This window comes from Ischnura elegans, chromosome X, assembly GCF_921293095.1.
Source record: "Ischnura elegans chromosome X, ioIscEleg1.1, whole genome shotgun sequence".
Classification (NCBI taxonomy): domain Eukaryota; kingdom Metazoa; phylum Arthropoda; class Insecta; order Odonata; family Coenagrionidae; genus Ischnura; species Ischnura elegans.
The window spans coordinates 33,170,044-33,188,676 of NC_060259.1; the positions used below are offsets into that span (position 1 = coordinate 33,170,044).

At 38.6% G+C, this 18,633-nt stretch overlaps 1 protein-coding gene across 1 annotated transcript in view; it reads right to left on the minus strand.

The window, feature by feature from the left end:
- LOC124170947 (suppressor of lurcher protein 1) overlaps window positions 1–16,721 on the minus strand; it is a 1,281,814-nt gene extending 1,265,093 nt beyond the window's left edge. The window contains exon 1 of the mRNA XM_046550025.1: window positions 16,460–16,721. The gene's annotated coding sequence lies outside the window, so the exon portion shown is untranslated. The remainder of the gene's footprint in view (window positions 1–16,459) is intronic.
- Window positions 16,722–18,633: the final 1,912 nt, after the last annotated feature.

Genomic DNA, 18,633 nt, shown 5'->3' on the forward strand with positions numbered 1-18,633 from the left:
CACTAAGCCCACCTTTTATAATGATAAGAACCTCTGTTGTAACAAATATATGTGTCAATTTTAATACGACACTATTATAACTGAATTTGTCCCAAACGTGATGCCTTGCTGAAATTTTGATCCTCTGTTTCCTACGACAGAAATGAATTGGCGTAACCAAAAAAAGTTTTCCGATGTAAACCATATCAAACATTCGCTGCAGGATCTCACTTTTAATGATCATGGTAATCATGTAAATCTCTCGGTTATATTTTCCCCCTATTTTTTTGGCGAGAAAATGTTCATTTTTCATGAAACAACTATAAAATTAAATAGAATATCCTTACATAAACCAGAATTGTTACCTTGACAAACTGCACTTCATGCAATAGATATTTTGCGACTACTTCCGCGATAAAGTCAAGAAGCAGTCGAAGTAACCACTCTACCTCAATTACGAGAAATAAGGCTAGCACTATACATGAAGGCACTAATGCGCGAAGATCGCGGGTGTTGGTTTTCCCAAGATGGTAATCTTTTCCAACTTCAGTACCATCGCGACGGGCCTAAAGATATGAGAATGTCCATCCTTTGAGTCGACTCACCTCCACACAAATCCTATTTGACGTGACGGATCATATTCACAGCCTCTACTTCCAAACTTTTCTCTGGTCACATTTCCTCCCCAATTCACTTCATACTCTTCTTGTCCCGTCTGCTCTCAAAAGCCACAAAATAGATTGCTACAGTGCCCGTTGCGGTGGCTTGCAGAAAATGGTAGATTACTTTTTGCGGCAAATTCACGAAGAATTTCGGTCGTGCCCGTGTCGGATTTGGCGTTAAATAAGCATGAAACAATACCTGAAGTTTGTTTCAAAACGAATTTTTCCAGTATTTCTAACAGCTTGTTTTGCATGTTCTACCTTCATTATTGGATTTCCTTCATGAGTAGTTTGCAAGTTTTGCCTTTGCATGAACGTGGGAGCATAATTTATTAGCACGCGTAACATTTTTAAGAACGTGTAGTGTGATTGTGGGAATCCTCTTGCATGGTGGTGATTGATCACCCCCGGCTAAACTGTCTATAGGTGGCTCGCAGGGTATTACGTAGATTTAGATGAATATGAAAGATAACTTCGTGCAAATTCGGCAGTAAAATAAAGTTAGAAATATAATAGGCTTATTAATATTTGTGTGACAATCCTGTGCACGGATATGTCCGATATGTAGAATGTACGAGCACGGTCACATATATTAGAATAGAGAGTTGGAGGTAACATACAATTGCCTCAAAATCCGCGTTTTGGCCACGTTAAAGTGTACAGAGTCCACACCTTATCCTTATCTGAAAAACGAATTTGCAACCAGGCTTCTCTAGCCTCCACGTTTCCGGGATTATTCCCTCGTCGAATAAACTCTCTCGTACGGTAAGACCGCACGATTTGGACTAGCGAGTCCCCTCGGAATGCGAGTAACTGTGGAGGATGAATTGGAGGGGAGAGTCGACGGATATGGTATCCAGTCGTTTGACCCGAGGCACGAAGGGAAAAAAAGTCGTGGGGGGTGCTACGGAAGTGGGGGCCGCGGTGGGTGGCGGGAGGACCCCCCGGAGGCGGAAGACACCTCTGAGGAGCGGGAAGGGCGGACCCCCACGCCGGGGGGCTTATGGGAAGGATCGCCAAGAATTTCTTAAAGGCAGTTAATGCTGACCATCTACGACGTATTAAAGGTGACTATTCACAAGCCATGGTAAAAAAGATATATTTTTTAATTTGGCGAGTCTGAATGCTTTTGTTTCTCTATTCTAAATGTTGTTCTTCACTAACGACTGCAAGTACCTTCATTTAAACTAACTATAAGAACATTCAATGGCATATATTGGCTATAAACTACTTATTTTACGTGGGTACCATTCATGACTGTCAGGAACCTTGTCTTTTTTCCCACAGCCTCCTCTGTGTTTGGGTGCACTTTCTTGATAAGATATTTTCACATCAACTTCTTAAGCTGAACTCGATAATTTAGAAATCTGTTCGCGCATTAACTTTTGCAATCTCTTAAATTTTCCCCTTTAAATAATCATGCTGATAATGAAAACTCCTAAATAAAAGGAGAATTGTTTGATAGAGGGTGGCATGAAATTGGGATCATTCTAGTCACAGTACAGCTCAAATTACCTGACAAAGTCACTGAATTACCTAATGAGGCTTAATTACCCAGGATAGGGAGGAATTTGAAAGATTTTTCCAGGCATAGGAAAAACGAATTTCTGAGATAAATTAAGATGTGACCGACAGCATTGTCCTACCAGATTTTGTAAAATGAAGGAATGCAGAGGTACCAAACTGCAGCAGTTGATTGATTAGAATAAGAAAGGAAGATACCCAGCTATATAAATTGATTTTTAGTAACGAATATGCCAAATTGAGAAAGGAAATACAATACAGCTCTTAGGCTATCAAACAAAAACATGGGTATCCTCTTCCCATCTTCGTGTGAACCTTCCTTCAAGCATTTAAACAATTTAAAAATACCACTATCAGGGTAAACAGAAATATGACTAGATATTCGTAATGTATTTAAACACAGCACACATTTTATGACAATGATATGAAAATAAAAACATCCTTTAGGAAAATAAAATCATTCCTCAATGCTATCACAACGATGAAAAGGGAAAACATTTTGAAAAAATAACCAGCCTTTCGTCCAAGTCGTAGGCGCCTACAATGTTATATAGAAGCCAAAGAGTGATACGGTGACACTTCGATTACGCTTCGAGAGTACGATTGCATTATGGTTTAAACGGACGGTTATATAAACCAAATACATCATTCTAACTTCGCGCAAGAGACAGTAGAAGGATAACACAAAACAAAATCAACGGAACAGGAAAGACGGATGCATACGAAAGGAGTTTCGTGGCACTAGAACGAGGTTTTGCCCCGGATAGGAGGTCATCAGTCGTTATATTATAACAGTAACTTCCAAAACCCACTGTGGTCAAAGAAAAAAACTCACACAACCCGGATTTCAATGCTGGAGCATCATCACCAGGTGCTACATTTCTAATGAAGGCTCTTTGACCACTGTGGATTGTAATAGCTACTCTTATAATAAGTGGAATTCCACAATGTGATCATTATTACCATTTCATTCGGACATGATTCATCTTACAAGCACGTAGTTGGAGAGGCAAATGACGACTGAAATGTTACACTTTGCCTTGCAAACTCTCCAAGCCCTAAGAGAAGGGTTCTGAGCCAAGTGCAAATCCCTTGACTCCGAAATCGGCCCTTTTTATTCGGACTCGAAGGGCGTCGCGCAGCCCATGTGTGACCCCCGCGGTCACATCCTCTATGCAGATGAGGGCGGAGAGGGAGGACAAGGGTGCAGATCGGAGGGGTAAGGTGTGAGGCAGAGGAGGGGAAGGGCTTGGGGCGATCCTTGAGGCCTCCACGGCAAAGGCACCCACACCACTCCTCCTAAGGGCCGCATCCTGAGTTCAGCCGCCCGGAACGCACCGGGAGGAAACGAACCCTCAATTTGTTGGGCAGCGCAATGGGCTGGGCCATTCGTGAATACCATAAGTCGCAATTTCATGGACATATTCGAAATTCACCGGTCTCGAATGCGGCAGGGCATTTTTATCTAATTCCATACCGATGATCATGGTGTAATATTTCTAACCCTGCCGCGTGAACGCCGGTGATATATACAAGAATTGGTCCTCTCCGTCTCTCCATTGAGACGAGGGTGAAGGAGCATCGACGCCACCTCCGACTCGGACAATTTAAAAAATCGGCCATTGCTGAACACTGTGTCAAGGAAAATCACAATATCCACTGGAAAGAAACTACCCAACTTGGAAGAGCAAGAGGCTATTGGGACCGTATAACTAAAGAAGCCGTAGAGATCCGTCTTCACCCCAACAACATCAATAGAGATCGAGGACTGCAGCTAAGTAGCGCTTGGAACCTGGCATTAAATAGGACGAGGAAGGAGGAAAAATCCCGGACCAATCAGAGACCACCTAGGTGAAGGAGGAGGGTAAATATCGAAACACAGCGACATCGGTATCATCAGCCCTGAGGATGTTGGGAAAGTCTCCCAACGAAACGTCGGCCTACACCATGCAGACCCTGACCCGGTTGGAAACCGAGAAGCTGTCATCCACGCTATTCACCGGGAAAAGCTCAAATTCTTCAACATTTGTTTATATTTAATTAATGGAAATCGATGATAACTAAGTTAGCCAATAACTTAGTTACTATAAATAATCAACCCTGTGAAAACAAGGTCTGTCAAAATGATTGTGTCTTCCGTCTTTTTATTTATTATTTATTATATTATTGTATAAATATATTGCTTGTAACCTTTTATTTATGTATCAATATTGTACAATATTTTTTTAGCTCTGAGCATGGTTTAAAATAAACCGAAGCATAGGCAAATCACTTTTGAATTACTTGGCCTAAACTCCAAGAACTTACGATCATTACATAATAGAGGTCAAGACAAGAAGAAGAAAATCCAACTTTGATATCCACAAGGAAAAGGATTTACTTAACGCTAGCTTGGATCTCACAATATAGATACGATGAATGAGGAAAATATTTATTCTGTATAAGTTATATTTTTCCTCATATCTAGGAAAGATAGAAGAGTGATAAAACATGGTGAAATTTAGTAATTCTTCTCATTATTTTCATTCCATCTAGATGCAGATAATTAAAACTGGAAGTACAGGAGGAAATCGATTTCCGTTCCCTCAAAACATTACCTTAATGGACACTCTTCCGCGATTATTTTTTACCATTAGAGGAGTGGCAGTTGAACACCTTTACTGTTAGAGTTTCAAATTAAGCTTAATTGAGGTTAGTCTGCAACTGATTGAAACTATTACACCATTAAAAATAAAAATAAATAGCACGAGTCAAAACAGTATAATATTAAAATAATAATACATACAAAAGTACAGGATTTAAAAATATCTCTATGTTATAATTAAAGATAGTTACGTCTGAGTCGGTAGCGACTCGAAAACTGCAATGTTATAGTATGAATACGAATCTTTGAATTGCTGTGTTTCTTTGTAACCCTAATAAAAGAAAAATGCAGAAATTCCAAAAAGGAAAATTTGCAAGAAAGACAGTAGATACCTAATATCGTCATTTGCACTCGAATCTGAGATTAGGGTGGACGAAAGGCATACTAAAACATATTTTTAGGATAATATAGTTCATCCTATCACATCCTTAGGAACTCACGTGTATTGTATGCGGTATGCTTTACTAGACCATAAAATTACTTTTTGAAAGCAATATTTTTCGGTGCAAAATTTAGATAGCAATTGGAAGCCACCAGTAATAACATTGTAATTACTTATTTATTAGAACTTAACGTTTTCTCGGGGTCATCACTGTTATTAAAATAACTTTCCCAAATGCGGAGATATTAGATATGACTTTGTATATTTGAATTTAAATTAAATCAAAAAACCAACGGTAAAATTGAAATATTGTCTTTACAAAATTAACCTATAGATGACTAGAAACCCTTGCCGAGAAATGTCCTACACTTATTAAGGGCTTGGAAAGGTATTTGCTTTGTATCGCCATCATTATTTTAAGGCTAGGTATTGAAATATATTGTCATCCATCGCCGACGACGTTCAAGCAACGAAAAACACGCGACTACGTCTTTCAAGAAGTTATTACCGCCTTTGAAAACTTTAATTCTCCCATACACATTTTTAACTTGCTAGCATAAATTTACCGAAATTGATGACAAAAAAATACGTATCCTGAGCTTATACTCTATTGGAAATATTTCGACACCCGCATAGAAATATATCCACTTGTAGTCTGGATCCCACATGCAATAAATGAGATATAACAGGAAAGGCTTTATGATACCAAGGAATGTGTGGAATAATGAAAAGGGCATACTGAAAAAGTGAAACAGCAAAAGAAATTCCAAGAATGAACGAAAATGTCTTTTAAATGAACGAAATAGGAAATGGAAAAATAGTTAGGGAAACTTTCTTTTATAGTTGACGTTGCAACCATAAGTAGTCTTACCATATGAATCCGCAGGATTACAAAATTATAAATAAATTAATAGTTTTTAGTTAAACAATAAATACAATCTATCTATAGCTTAGATTATAGTAGCAAGATTCTCCCTAAAATATCCAGAACTTCGTTTTTCTCAGTCATCAGTTTTTAAGACTTTTAACAAATTCGTTTAGTATTATCTCATCTAAGCATAGCAGTAAATTATACATTTTTACTGCAACACAAATAAATTAGAAGAGAAAAGTACAGTTTAATTATGATTCAATGTAAACAAATATTTATTGAGCCCCCTGTGTTATCAGTTTAACGAGCGCGCTGTTGCAGCTTAACCTTTACGTCAACAACAGGAAATTTTACCAGAAAGAAAACACCAGAAAACAAAGCCTAAGACCCAAGTATTAACAAAAAATACCCCAATATTGCCAACCAAGGATGATCATTAGATCATGGATCTATCATCAGATGAGAGATCAGATTGGATCATTAGATCAGATAGGGTCATTAGATCATCCTTGGTTGGCAATATTGGGATATTAGAAAGAATTTTCAGCCCGAATGGCAACTTTCAATTGGAACATAAATCAAACTTCATCCTTAAAAAGACAATTTATGATTGAGCTACCTGCGTAATAATGACTTCTACCCTTCAATATTTGGATAGAAACTTTCATTCAAAATTCAAGGATAGAATTGAAATTAACAGTGGGATAAGAGGTATTTATTATATAGTTTGAGAACGAAGAATCGCGCGTCAGTATAAATGGAATAGAAGGCAGGTAAAATTGGAAAATGGATGGGAAAAGGCGTCCAATATCGCTACTTTTACTGAAATCATTCACTTAAGAAAGCATTGAAAAAGCGAGAGGAAAAATAAGGGGGATGAAAATAAAAGGCAAAAAATAGATGACATTCTTAGCAATAGGAGTAGCAATAAAATAAATAAATATTGTATAACTTGATAAACATATATTGAAAATTAGTTATTTCAAATGAATGCCGAGAGAACAAAATTGATTTAAGGGAGGAAAAATTGCCTTTAAAGGCAGCTAAATATTGCGATAGAAAATGAATAATTTAAGTTTTCATGAACGATCTGAATCGATGCAGAGACAATGGAGGGAAGCAGTATAAAATCACACCTATCATAGAAAAAGTAGCAACCTAACAGGCAGGATTACCACTAGATTGGTTCAAAAACTAATAAAAAAGGTATATAAATGTTCAATTCGATCAACCGTTTCATGAATTTTTATGAAAAAAATAGTTATAAGTTTCCTTTTCAGGCCTTCCAGTTTCCACCGTATACAATATAGAAGATAGCTCTGTTTATCCACCATGCTTAGTACGTTACCGTTCCTCTTACTTTCCTAGTTTTTTCCAGCAATATTCTTTATCAAAAAACCTCCCGAACTTCTGGCAGTTCTAAAGGCTCCATGATTATATACGCTTTGGAAACTTACTCCGTTCTAGTTATCCCGAGTCGTTAGAAAGGCAAGGCTGCCCTCTACCAATCTATTAGCTGAGACAGGAAGTCATTACACGACAGTCATACCACGGAAACATTGAAATTAATCATTGATATGATACTGATAGGTAAAAGCTAACGCACTTAAATGCATGGAATGAGAATATATTCGTGATTAAAATGAAGAAAAATAATTCAAATCCTCGACCGTTAAGGGCGAAAGTGACCTTCATGGACCAATTTAGGAAAAACTGTTGCTCAGTGACAAAAACTAAAGTTAAACTAACTGATAAGAGCGAAAGGTGAATTAATATCTAGTTTTCAGACTTATTATTTAATTTTTCCATGGCAAGTAGAGTCGAATATAGTGTAATGCATGCTAATGCATTAAATTGCATTTGATCTTACCAAGTATTCCAGACCGCGGGTGACCTAATAATGGTTACAGACAAAAATTTAAAAAATATTAGCATTAGCCCCAAGTCAAGGAAGAAATTAAACGTAATGATGATGCGGAATTTATGAGATTCAAATTCTGTAAGTACTTGTTTGGTGTTATTGATTGGTCAGCTATGTAAGAAGTGGCAATTGTGCCACGCACTGCAAAACCTCAGGATGGAAAACGACTAGTGATTTTGAGTAGGCAGCTGGAAGGGCGGATGAACCATTTAGTCAAGTTCACAATAGCACATTAGCCGTAAGACGCAAGCCGTAAGGGAGCCATAATAGTAGTCCACGAAGAACATAAGCTATAACAAATATTTTCCAGTTCATCCTCCAAGGCTTCGGCTACACCTAACGGCTTCCATACAGCCAATTGGAGCGTGTCTAGAGAACGAATACTGCTGGTGAAGTGTCTCGCAAAACCAAAAATGGGTGTTTGGCAATATAACGAGGAAAATTACATTCATTATAATCTCGTTAGTGCACGAGAGGAAATATAAGCGTACATTTTCCAAAAACTAAAACCTCCTCTATCCTCGGTCACCTCAGTTTTCCCATTCCAGAACTCCTTAATATCCAAATGCGAAGTTGTAATTTTTACGGTGGAATAAAAATCAATATCAAAGGATATTAAAATAAATATACAAAAGTCGCGTACACCTTGTCGTTTGTGCGCGTAGCACCATCCTAATCAATTTTGCCTCTGTCCATAGGTTTTGCATATAATTTAGTAACTTAGAGAGCCTTATTTGCATAAATGCGGTTCTGGTGGCATCACTTATTATATTCTACCAGGAACTTCTCACCATCCATATGACCAAAAAGTGGAAACTACGGTAAAAACGGCGTAAATAACGTAAATCAACAGACAACAGGGTGGATAGTAAGACTAGAATTCAATGGCAGAAGTGATTTATGTTATATTTTTGACGGTTTTAGCTTGATGCAAAAAAGCACTTAATTTTTATGAATAATACGAGCACAACAACTTTACTTTTATCAAGGGGCTTAATGTGAAAAAAACACGGAAAAAGTAGATGCGAAGTTATCTTGATGCGAAGTTATATAGCTTGAAAGAAGTGCATTGAGCATACGGATAAACGCATTTAACTGAAGTGGATTCACAATATTTTCTTTACTTAACATTAAATAAATAGCACGGCACACGTTAGCATCATACAAAAACACTCAAAGATGAAACAGCTCCCGACTGAGAGACATGACATTGAAATTAACCGTTCCCGTCTGCTTCTTCATTAAGAATTGATCTTGATCTTCCATTGGAGTTAAGAAATTCCTTGCAGTTTCCATTGAAGATCAGACGTTAAACTACTCCCCTATCTACGGCACTTTCATAATATTCCCCATTTAAGACAATAAATGTAAAAGGTCAGGTGCATGAAGTTAGCCATGGAGACAAAGTGGAAATTGGGATAAACGTATGCTGCCTATCTGGATAACTAGTATAGCATCTGATTGCATGACATGATTGATGATTTTTTTTCTATTATTTACTATTTAATTAAAAATAAGCCATCACGTGAAAAACTGATCAATTGAAATTAAATTGAAATATTACCTTTGCAATGTCAATTAAAACAAAACAGTTCGCCATTGCATAAAGATACCGCTAAACTCCGTGCAAGCCGTTTTTTTTTCAAAGATTCAAGTCTTCAAAGCATAAATGAGGAAATATCATACCTGACAAGCATACTTCAGCATGCTTGTCAGGTATGTCCACCAAAACACCAAAATTGCTGGCATATTTCTTTATATTTGTCATCCCACGGGAAACACATTGGACATAAATAAAAAACATACATGAGTACATATACCTTGATTCCATCAAAGCATCGATTTGATCACTTAAGATACGAAATGATCAACCGACATAAATATTGGCTGAATTCACCGGCAGTTACATTTTCGTCCCAAAGGACTAGCTTGCCACAGTTTCTCATATCAATCACAAGAGATGAATAATAGGGGTCACTTGAAGGAAGGTTAGGGCAAAATAAATGAGCGCAGCGAAGGCCAACTGTCCACCTTTTAAATTGAGCCCTGGAAGACCAATGCGCATTCCCATTGGCTGGCATATATCAATGCCATTCTATTCGATTCCATAAGATCTCTCAGTTCGAAAGCTAAATTGAAACTGGCCCGCTATTAGCTTGCACCAACAAAGCTAGTTATCCATACACCGTCCTCGTTTAAGTATACCGGGACTAGCCACGGTGATAACTTTTACACCCGCAATGCACAAATTGTGCGAAAAATCCACAGAGGACAAATCATTCGCCTTGACCGGGATTGGAACCCGGATCCCTCGATTTCTCGCCAAGTGCTTTAGCCAGTTATGCTACCGAGGCGTTATTCCCTCTTGTGGAAATTTGTGGGCTTAACCGGGCAAAATAATGAGCATTATATGCTCAAATGGCTAAATTGGCACTGGCTAAAGCACTTGTCCGGAAATTGAGGGATCCGGGTTCGAATCCCGGAATGATTTTTCCTCTGTGGATTTTTCGCACATACACAGTCCTCGATAAGACTGGGAATAAATAGTTTTCTAGCCATTAATAAACAAAGCCTACTTTTAAAACAGTAAGAACTAATATATGATAGTTTCCTTCCCAACACGGCTTCCAGCATTTTCCTGCCAGGTGACAAGGCACCTGGCGGCATCCGTAATGGAGTAATCCAATGCTTACTTTTCTATAATCTTTTTCGGCGGCGATGTGACATTCTAACGCATTTAACTCTCTCAACTTATGTAGATATCTAACGTATAACGACGGTTAGGAGTTCAGTTTTCACAAATTCATGTGTTTAAAATGATGCTTAAAAAGATAGCTTTAGAATTAACTTCCTTTCTTTCATGCACACTCTAAATGATTACTCCGCATTAGCTCTCAATTGACCTCATCTACTATGTATACTCTACTAGCAAGTTGTTCGATTAAATTTAGACGACGATTTATATACCCGAAAACATATTCTTCAGTAAAAATTCGAGACATCAGTTATTAATTTCATGCAAGACTTGACCAACGTACAGAGGCAGATATGAAATTAGAAACGTAGAAATTTATAAGAATAGAAGGAAGATAAAATATCGATAGTGAAATATCATATTAGAAATATATAGGCAAAGTCATATGCATATCCGATAACTATCTAAGAACATTACTTCTCGATTAAATAGGGAAGAAAAATGTTCATACAATTGGCGTACAAATTAACTACAAGCGTCCAATCAGCGTCCCTAAGAATGCAAGTGGCGACTTAACGCCGTGGCCTACCTAACCAAACATCAATTAAGTGCTTCATATTTAAAAACCACGGACAAATTAAAATAAAGTTTTCTACCAATAGTGGCTGACGAAACCAAATTTGGTCAATTATAAAATGTATAAATGTACCAGTGCAAGTATTCGAAAAAATGAATGAATTAAACGACACCATACTTGACATTAATCCACCTTTTGCAATGATGATGTTATCTCCAAGATATTTTGTTCACTGGAAGATTGTAGCATAAGCCTTCAGTCATTTAATGCGCATGCTAAACGCTGAAGACTGCTTGCAGCAAGAGTAAGGCATCGAGCCACAACGAGACTTCCAGAGCCAAGGTCATGTTTACTCACGACCTTCTGTCACTGCCTGCTAACCTGCCATAAAATATTTAATAAGTTAAAGTAATCGAAAGGAATCCCACTAGCATACAAAACTTATTTATAGGTGAAACTTTGCAATAAAATATCACGGAAAGTACAAAAATAAAAACGAGATTTTGCGACAAATATGAATCTTTTACATGCAAAGCAATAAATTAAGGAAAACGCAATCAGGAATGACCGTGAACGACGTAATGACTTAATTATTTGAAGATAATACTACTGAATAGACAAATACGGAGTGTAGAGCATTACCGTGCGGAAATGCGGAAGGAGGACTAGAAGCGTTTGAAATGTAAGGAAGGGTATGATTGATGGAGAATGGAGAAAATGAAGTGGACATATAGGTACAGGAATGAGGAAGTGCTGGATATGGATGAAGAGGAAAGATTTTAGACGAGATTCGGAGGAGACATAGGGTTAGGTTTGGGCGAGAACTGACAGGGGAGGGAATGTTAACATTAAATGTTAAAATTACAATGTTGCAAATAAAAACTATCGTTAATATATGTATCGCATTTCAAAAACGTCAAGCCTGAAACTATTTCATACGGAATGCTAGCAGCCGTGCTAGAGGGACGAACGCTAGATCAGAGGAGGAGGAGAATAGGATTCATAGACAGAATGGAAGAGAGTACGTTGCATTGAGATATGAAGAGTGAAGTCCAAGGCGGGTGTGGAGACGGCCAAAATACTTCTAAAATGCACCACACAAACCTAACCTGACCAGTACAAACAGCTATAAATTTAACCAACACAATGGCGTTAATATCTACAGGTGGAAATTTGGGCCTACGTCGAAGTTGTGACTGCAGAGTTGGAAGGGAATTACAAATAGCGGTAAACGACTTCAGATAATATGGCATCGATTTGAACAACCCACAGATTTTAAACACATAGAGATAAAGTAACAAATGGTCCAAAAAAGTAATAGTTATAGTCTTTTGGCCACAAAAAGTCAATTCTAAGGGAAAGGATACAAGTAAATGATGCCTAATAAGCCAGTTTACTAAGGTTAAACGAACACGGAAAATATAAATTATTACATTGCAATTCCATATTCGAAAGATTCACTGTTAGGTTCTAATTTCAATTAATACACACTTCTGCATAAGAACTAAAATCAAAAATAGACTATGTTTGAGCTCATATCGAAGGGGTTTAGCTATAATTAAAAACTCATCTGGAAAATGAAAAACGAGCCTAGTTTTTAATTCTACGCATACAGAAAGAAGTCTGAATCTTCTGATCCAACAAATCCTATCCTACCTGAAATTTGATGGCGGAAGACAGAAATCACGGCCAACAGCCAATGGCGTTTGAGATTTCCAAACAAGGTATTGGAGACACTCCCTTTGCTACACCTACAATTTCTTGCCAAATTTTTTATTAAGATATACCGATATTATTAAGATAGTATATCCGTGAATATGTGATAGAAATGCCCACAAATATGAAGTAGAAGCCTTAAATAAATTAGTTCTTCATTGCAAAACAATATTAACCAAAATTTCTAGAGTAACTAATCTCCAACAGCAACTACCACACTGCCACCAAGGGAAAAGGAACCCTCATGCATGCAAGCGGTATGTACGCAGCGAGAGAGGTAAAAAAAATTGGTTCATATATTACGAGGCTACTAATGAGGTGGAAAATAGCAACAAATTGGGTTTCCATTATAATAAATCCATTGGTTTAAATTTCTTTTCCAATGTTTACATCATCATCTTATTTAGTAATAATTGAAATACATTTCACTTGAAAAAAATCATGATTCACTGTTATACCTACTTTGAATTCTAGAGTATGCAATGGATATTTTTAAAATATTGAGCGAAAAATTTTTTTTTCCTAACTATTACGAGAAAGTCATATTACGCATGAAAAACAAACCTCGACAAATGTTTGGTACATTACGTCTATGGTCCTAGATGATCTTATGGCAACCCTGCGACGTTTTAAATGCCAATGTATGCCCGAACGGGAGTATCTGCTTACATGAACGGTGGACCAAAGACACATCAATGATGAGAACAACAAGAAGCCGTGGGAAATGGATTCAAATTGATGATCTTATGGCAACCCTGCGACGTTTTAAATGCCAATGTATGCCCGAACGGGAGTATCTGCTTACATGAACGGTGGACCAAAGACACATCAATGATGAGAACAACAAGAAGCCGTGGGAAATGGATTCAAATTGGCAGCAGCATCACTTTACACGGCCGGGCTTAATTGAAAAGTAGGGACGGCGAGGACCTTGCCCGAGAGAACTTTCCCTCAGCAGGCCGTGGGCAGCCAGCTGAGGTGCGAACGGAATCGATAACGGTCAAAAACAGTGAGAAATGCTTGAATTAGCCACTCGACCAAATCCGCAACGCGGCGCACGTTGCCTGCGGAGCGTGGCCAGGTGCTGATTGCTGGGTGCGGTAGGCGCGGGCAGAGGTCCAGGGTGCCGTTCGAATCGGCCTTGGCCACCTCCGAGCGCGGCTAACCCGGGCCGTCTACCGCGGTTAGGTGCGGAGAGGGCCTTGCGAGTGAAAAGATTGATATATATTTAAAGGACTAATCACAGAAGCTCGGCTAATCGTCTTGATTTTATGACGTATACTTATGTTTAATGCTAAAGTATCTCTTTTTTATTAAAAGGGATAAAATTACCGCTCAGTCCTAATCGAGAATAATTCATCCCAATATTACCCCAGAGCAGTAATAACATTGAGTTATTATATTTGAGATGAAGGATATTTTAAATTAGGGAGTATCAACAATCTCAAGATTTAAATAATAATAGCTAACTTTAAAGTCAAGCATCACGCAAGAAAATCAAGATAAATACGAATGGAAAATGTTTACAAGCCAAGAGGTGATTCCAACGCTCAATATATTTGGCTCATAGTCAAATGTGCCTGAACACAAGGGATTGTTTTCCTATCTATGTTCACAAGATTTACTTACGTATCCAAGTATACATATGAATGCATAGGCAATATGAATTTTCGGAAAGAGAACGGGATATTATGTGGGCATGCAAAGAAAAATTGTTTCGATGATGGGATTCCGAAACTAACTTTCCCGTCCAACAAATTCATGTATAAATATATTCCTCAAACAAAACTCTGCTCATTGCCCAGCATGTATCTCATTACGAGTAAAATGAATAACTTGGTCGCATTGAAAGGATTCAATATTTTTCCGATAAACGGAAATTATGAAAATGGGAAGACTATGATCTGCGACTTAAATCTCGTGAATAGCATCAAATGAAATTTTGACTTTATCCTAAAATTTACTGCATAATCTACTAATTTCCTTTAAAAATCCTACGAAATACCAATTGGTGACAATTAACCAATGCCATGGATTCTTAAAATAAAATAAAAAATAATAGGCAATGATACCAAGAAAGCAACTTCATCAGCACAGTGAAATAGCTAAGGATCGCCAAAGAAATTAACACTTGACGCGTAAATATTGGCAAACTGAAAATGAGCTGAAGATAAAGACCCCTCAAATATTTACGAGATTTTATTTCATATGGAAAAATTCCTTGCATAGGTACTCACTCTTGTACTCCCACTCAGCAATATGACCAGTAAATAAAGTACCCGGTGAGAGGAGATTCAAGCGATCACTGTGAGGAAAACCTTTCCCGCTGTTAGGGAAAGAGAAGACGTAACCTTGAGGCGTGTGTGGAGAAAATTAATCAAGGGACACGTACCCAAACATACGGAGAGAAAGATGCCACAGGGCGAAGAGCCGTCAAATTACCATGGCACTGCTCAAACTCGCGTAAAAATAAAAACACGAGAGGAGGATTTCATGAATCACGCGTTCAGGAGGTCCAGGTGAAATGAGTGTTTAGGGACACATGACTTTAAGAGGAGACAGGGATGAGGAGGAGTCCAGCACGCGATGCATTCCACGACGGCAGAGAATATGTGCACGGCGAGAAGAGAAGAGAAACATCCCAGGCCCCTGTTACCACATATTGCCGACAAACAGTCAGCAACATGCATAACATTTTTGGGGGAATAATGTTCGATGAAGCGTGACAACGCCTTCAAGGATTACGCATTCTCTATGTAAGCATGCATCCCTGAATGCAAGCGGCCGTTTAAAAAAATACCATCACCATACGCCAGCCCCAATATAACGGATTACACGAAATGTCAGCTGATAGGAAGCATTCACCTTGAATCAAGGTACAAGCACAGTGAATTTAAAAGGACAGATGTGTATATGGTAGTTTTCATCTAGCTAAAACTCCATCAACTCCGGTAAAAACTTACTCGACAAAAGATGATTTATAAAACTATGATTAAAATAAGCTCTTATATAAATTAAACCCACAGGCCATTTAGGGTTTTATCTGCAGGTTAAGTTTCAAAGAGCTCACGTATTATAGGGGCTGTGTTTCTTTTTCGAAAGTTCTTAAGAGGGCGTTCTGAAATATACAGCGGCTAGTATATTATGTCCTCAAGGATAACTGAAATCATGCAGTAAAACTTTATTAAAGTGCGATGCGAGCATATTCGAAATTAAGACCTGACTTAATTTCACGAAAACATTATTTGGGAGATCACCAAATTGCCTCTTCGAACCCTGGCTGGCAGATATCAACTGCCAAGTCGGGGCGAGGTCACTGCTCTCAAACTCAATGCACGATTATATCACTGGCAGGGAAGAAAACAACACACGCAGGTACACAGCCGCAACTCACGGAAAGAACACTTTGAAGGCATGCAAACTGCAAACTTACGACCTCCGATTACCATGCACACACAGACTAAACAAAATCCGAAAACACAACTTACTATTAATCCTATTGGTGGGCTGCCAAACTTGCCAAAAAACTTATTTTTCCCTCAATCACAAAGACCACGACACTTTGAGAACACACACAATTGGGCCCCAAAAGCCCCACAGACACATTCACCAGGGATACAGCGAAAAACACTCCATAACCGGTAAAATCCACTTGTCACACAAAAAACACGCCCAAAACACGGGGAACACCTGGTACGAACCTCGACAACCTAGGATAACCGTCCAGACGGACACCGACCGCCCGACTGCCTCGCTGACACACGCCGCACAGCCATGTGCTGAAGGCTACCCCGTCCCCCTTCGCACCCCATCCCACCCCTCCACATGGCAGCCAATGAGCGATCGGAACGCCGCCACGAGGGAACGGCGACTCGGCGCTGCCGTTCGCGGGAGGCGAGTGCGCGGCGGGCGGGTTGCCGCCCTGTTCGACCACCGCCAAGGCAGGCGCTATCGTCGCGGCACACAGCGGCGGTATATCACAGAGGTATGGTGAGGAACCCGAACGGCGGCAAATCAAAATTGGGAAGTGCATGGGTCAGCGTGCAGTCCATTACTGACGATGTGCCGCGGGGATCTTAAAAATGCCATGCAATCCATTGATTGATGTTACATAACCAAATCACTCCTAACGATGGATCATCATCATCTTTGGTCAACAATCCTAAAGGCCGCTATACACGGCGCATGAGAATGCGCATGATCATTCACCATGTATGACGGAACAATTCGCGAATGAACCTTCATGCGCATGATCATTCAGTGAAAATTAGAACATGTTCCATTTTGCTCGCGTGATCCTGTGAATGATCACGTGATCATTTAGCATGATCATTCGCACGATCATTCACCATGCATAGCGGCCTTAAGATTGGTTTGATGCAGCTCTCCCATCGATTATCCGATCAGCTAATCTTTTCACACCTATGTATTACTTATCTTTCATATAATTCTTTATTTGTCTATTTCAAAGATTACATTCGTGGTATTCTTTTCCCGTTCATCCCATCTAGTTGTCTCTCGACGTTTGTCTTCGTTAGGCCATCATGTCTCAAGATATGGCAAGGTTGTTTCGTCTCCTTGTCAGTTTTCATGTGACCTCTCTTTTCTACTACATACTTCTTAGTGCTTTCTCATGAGAAATGTTCCCGGAAATTAATTTTGTTTTCCCACCCAAGTGCAGCGCCTCTTAAGTTTTTGGACTCAAAAGAGCAATGCTCCGCCATTAATTCGGAAGCAGGGTAAAGGTACCTAAAGCAGGGTAAAGGTTCCTCCTTGGAGACAAAGGCCTACACCATAATATTTTTCATTTTTTTACTTTGCAAAACATAATTTTTTTACTTTTGCAAAAATCACGAAATTGGTATTGAACTCATTGTCTTTCATTGAGCGTTCACAAATTTATAGCGAGTTATTAGCGTGTACATGGTAGGGGGGCAGCTGCCCCCCACCCCCTTGGAGCAAATATCGCGAAAGTTATCAAGCAAAATCAGTACCGAATTGAAACGATAGTATTCAACAAATTTTCTTTAAACCCACAAAATATTATATCTAATAGTATAGGATATATAACTAACACAAAACTATTTTTTCAAAGAAATAATCTCATAAACTAACTTAGCGCTGTTTTAATTTTTTTAAATGCTGGTTTCAGTCACCTTTTCCATGCTAAAATGTCACAACTTGGCTTGCTCCCCCCTAGACCATGGCTTGCCCCACCCCCTCATTATGATCCTGGGTACGCCCTTGGGCATTGAGATTAACAGATATTCTAATTTGAAGGAGAGCATTTCACTAGAAGTTTGCATTCGGATGCGTTATTTCAGTAATTGACGAATATATTATAAAATTCCAAAATATTCCAATGGTTTTGATTAATTTAACATTATTTTTATCCAGCCTTTTTTATGCCCATAAAATAATATTTCCGTCATTTTAAATTTATGCTTTTCTCCGGCATCGGCGATTGTATAAATATATCCCTATATTTATGTTATTTTTAAATTTTTTGACCATTCAAGACCTTCGAATTTTTTTTTCTCAACTTATATTTAATCTTCGTACGCTAATTGTCATTGCATCCAGTTTGTGCCAGAAATACATTGGAGCACGGCACAACACAACGAGCAATATCACACACATCACACATTTTCCTAAAATAAGT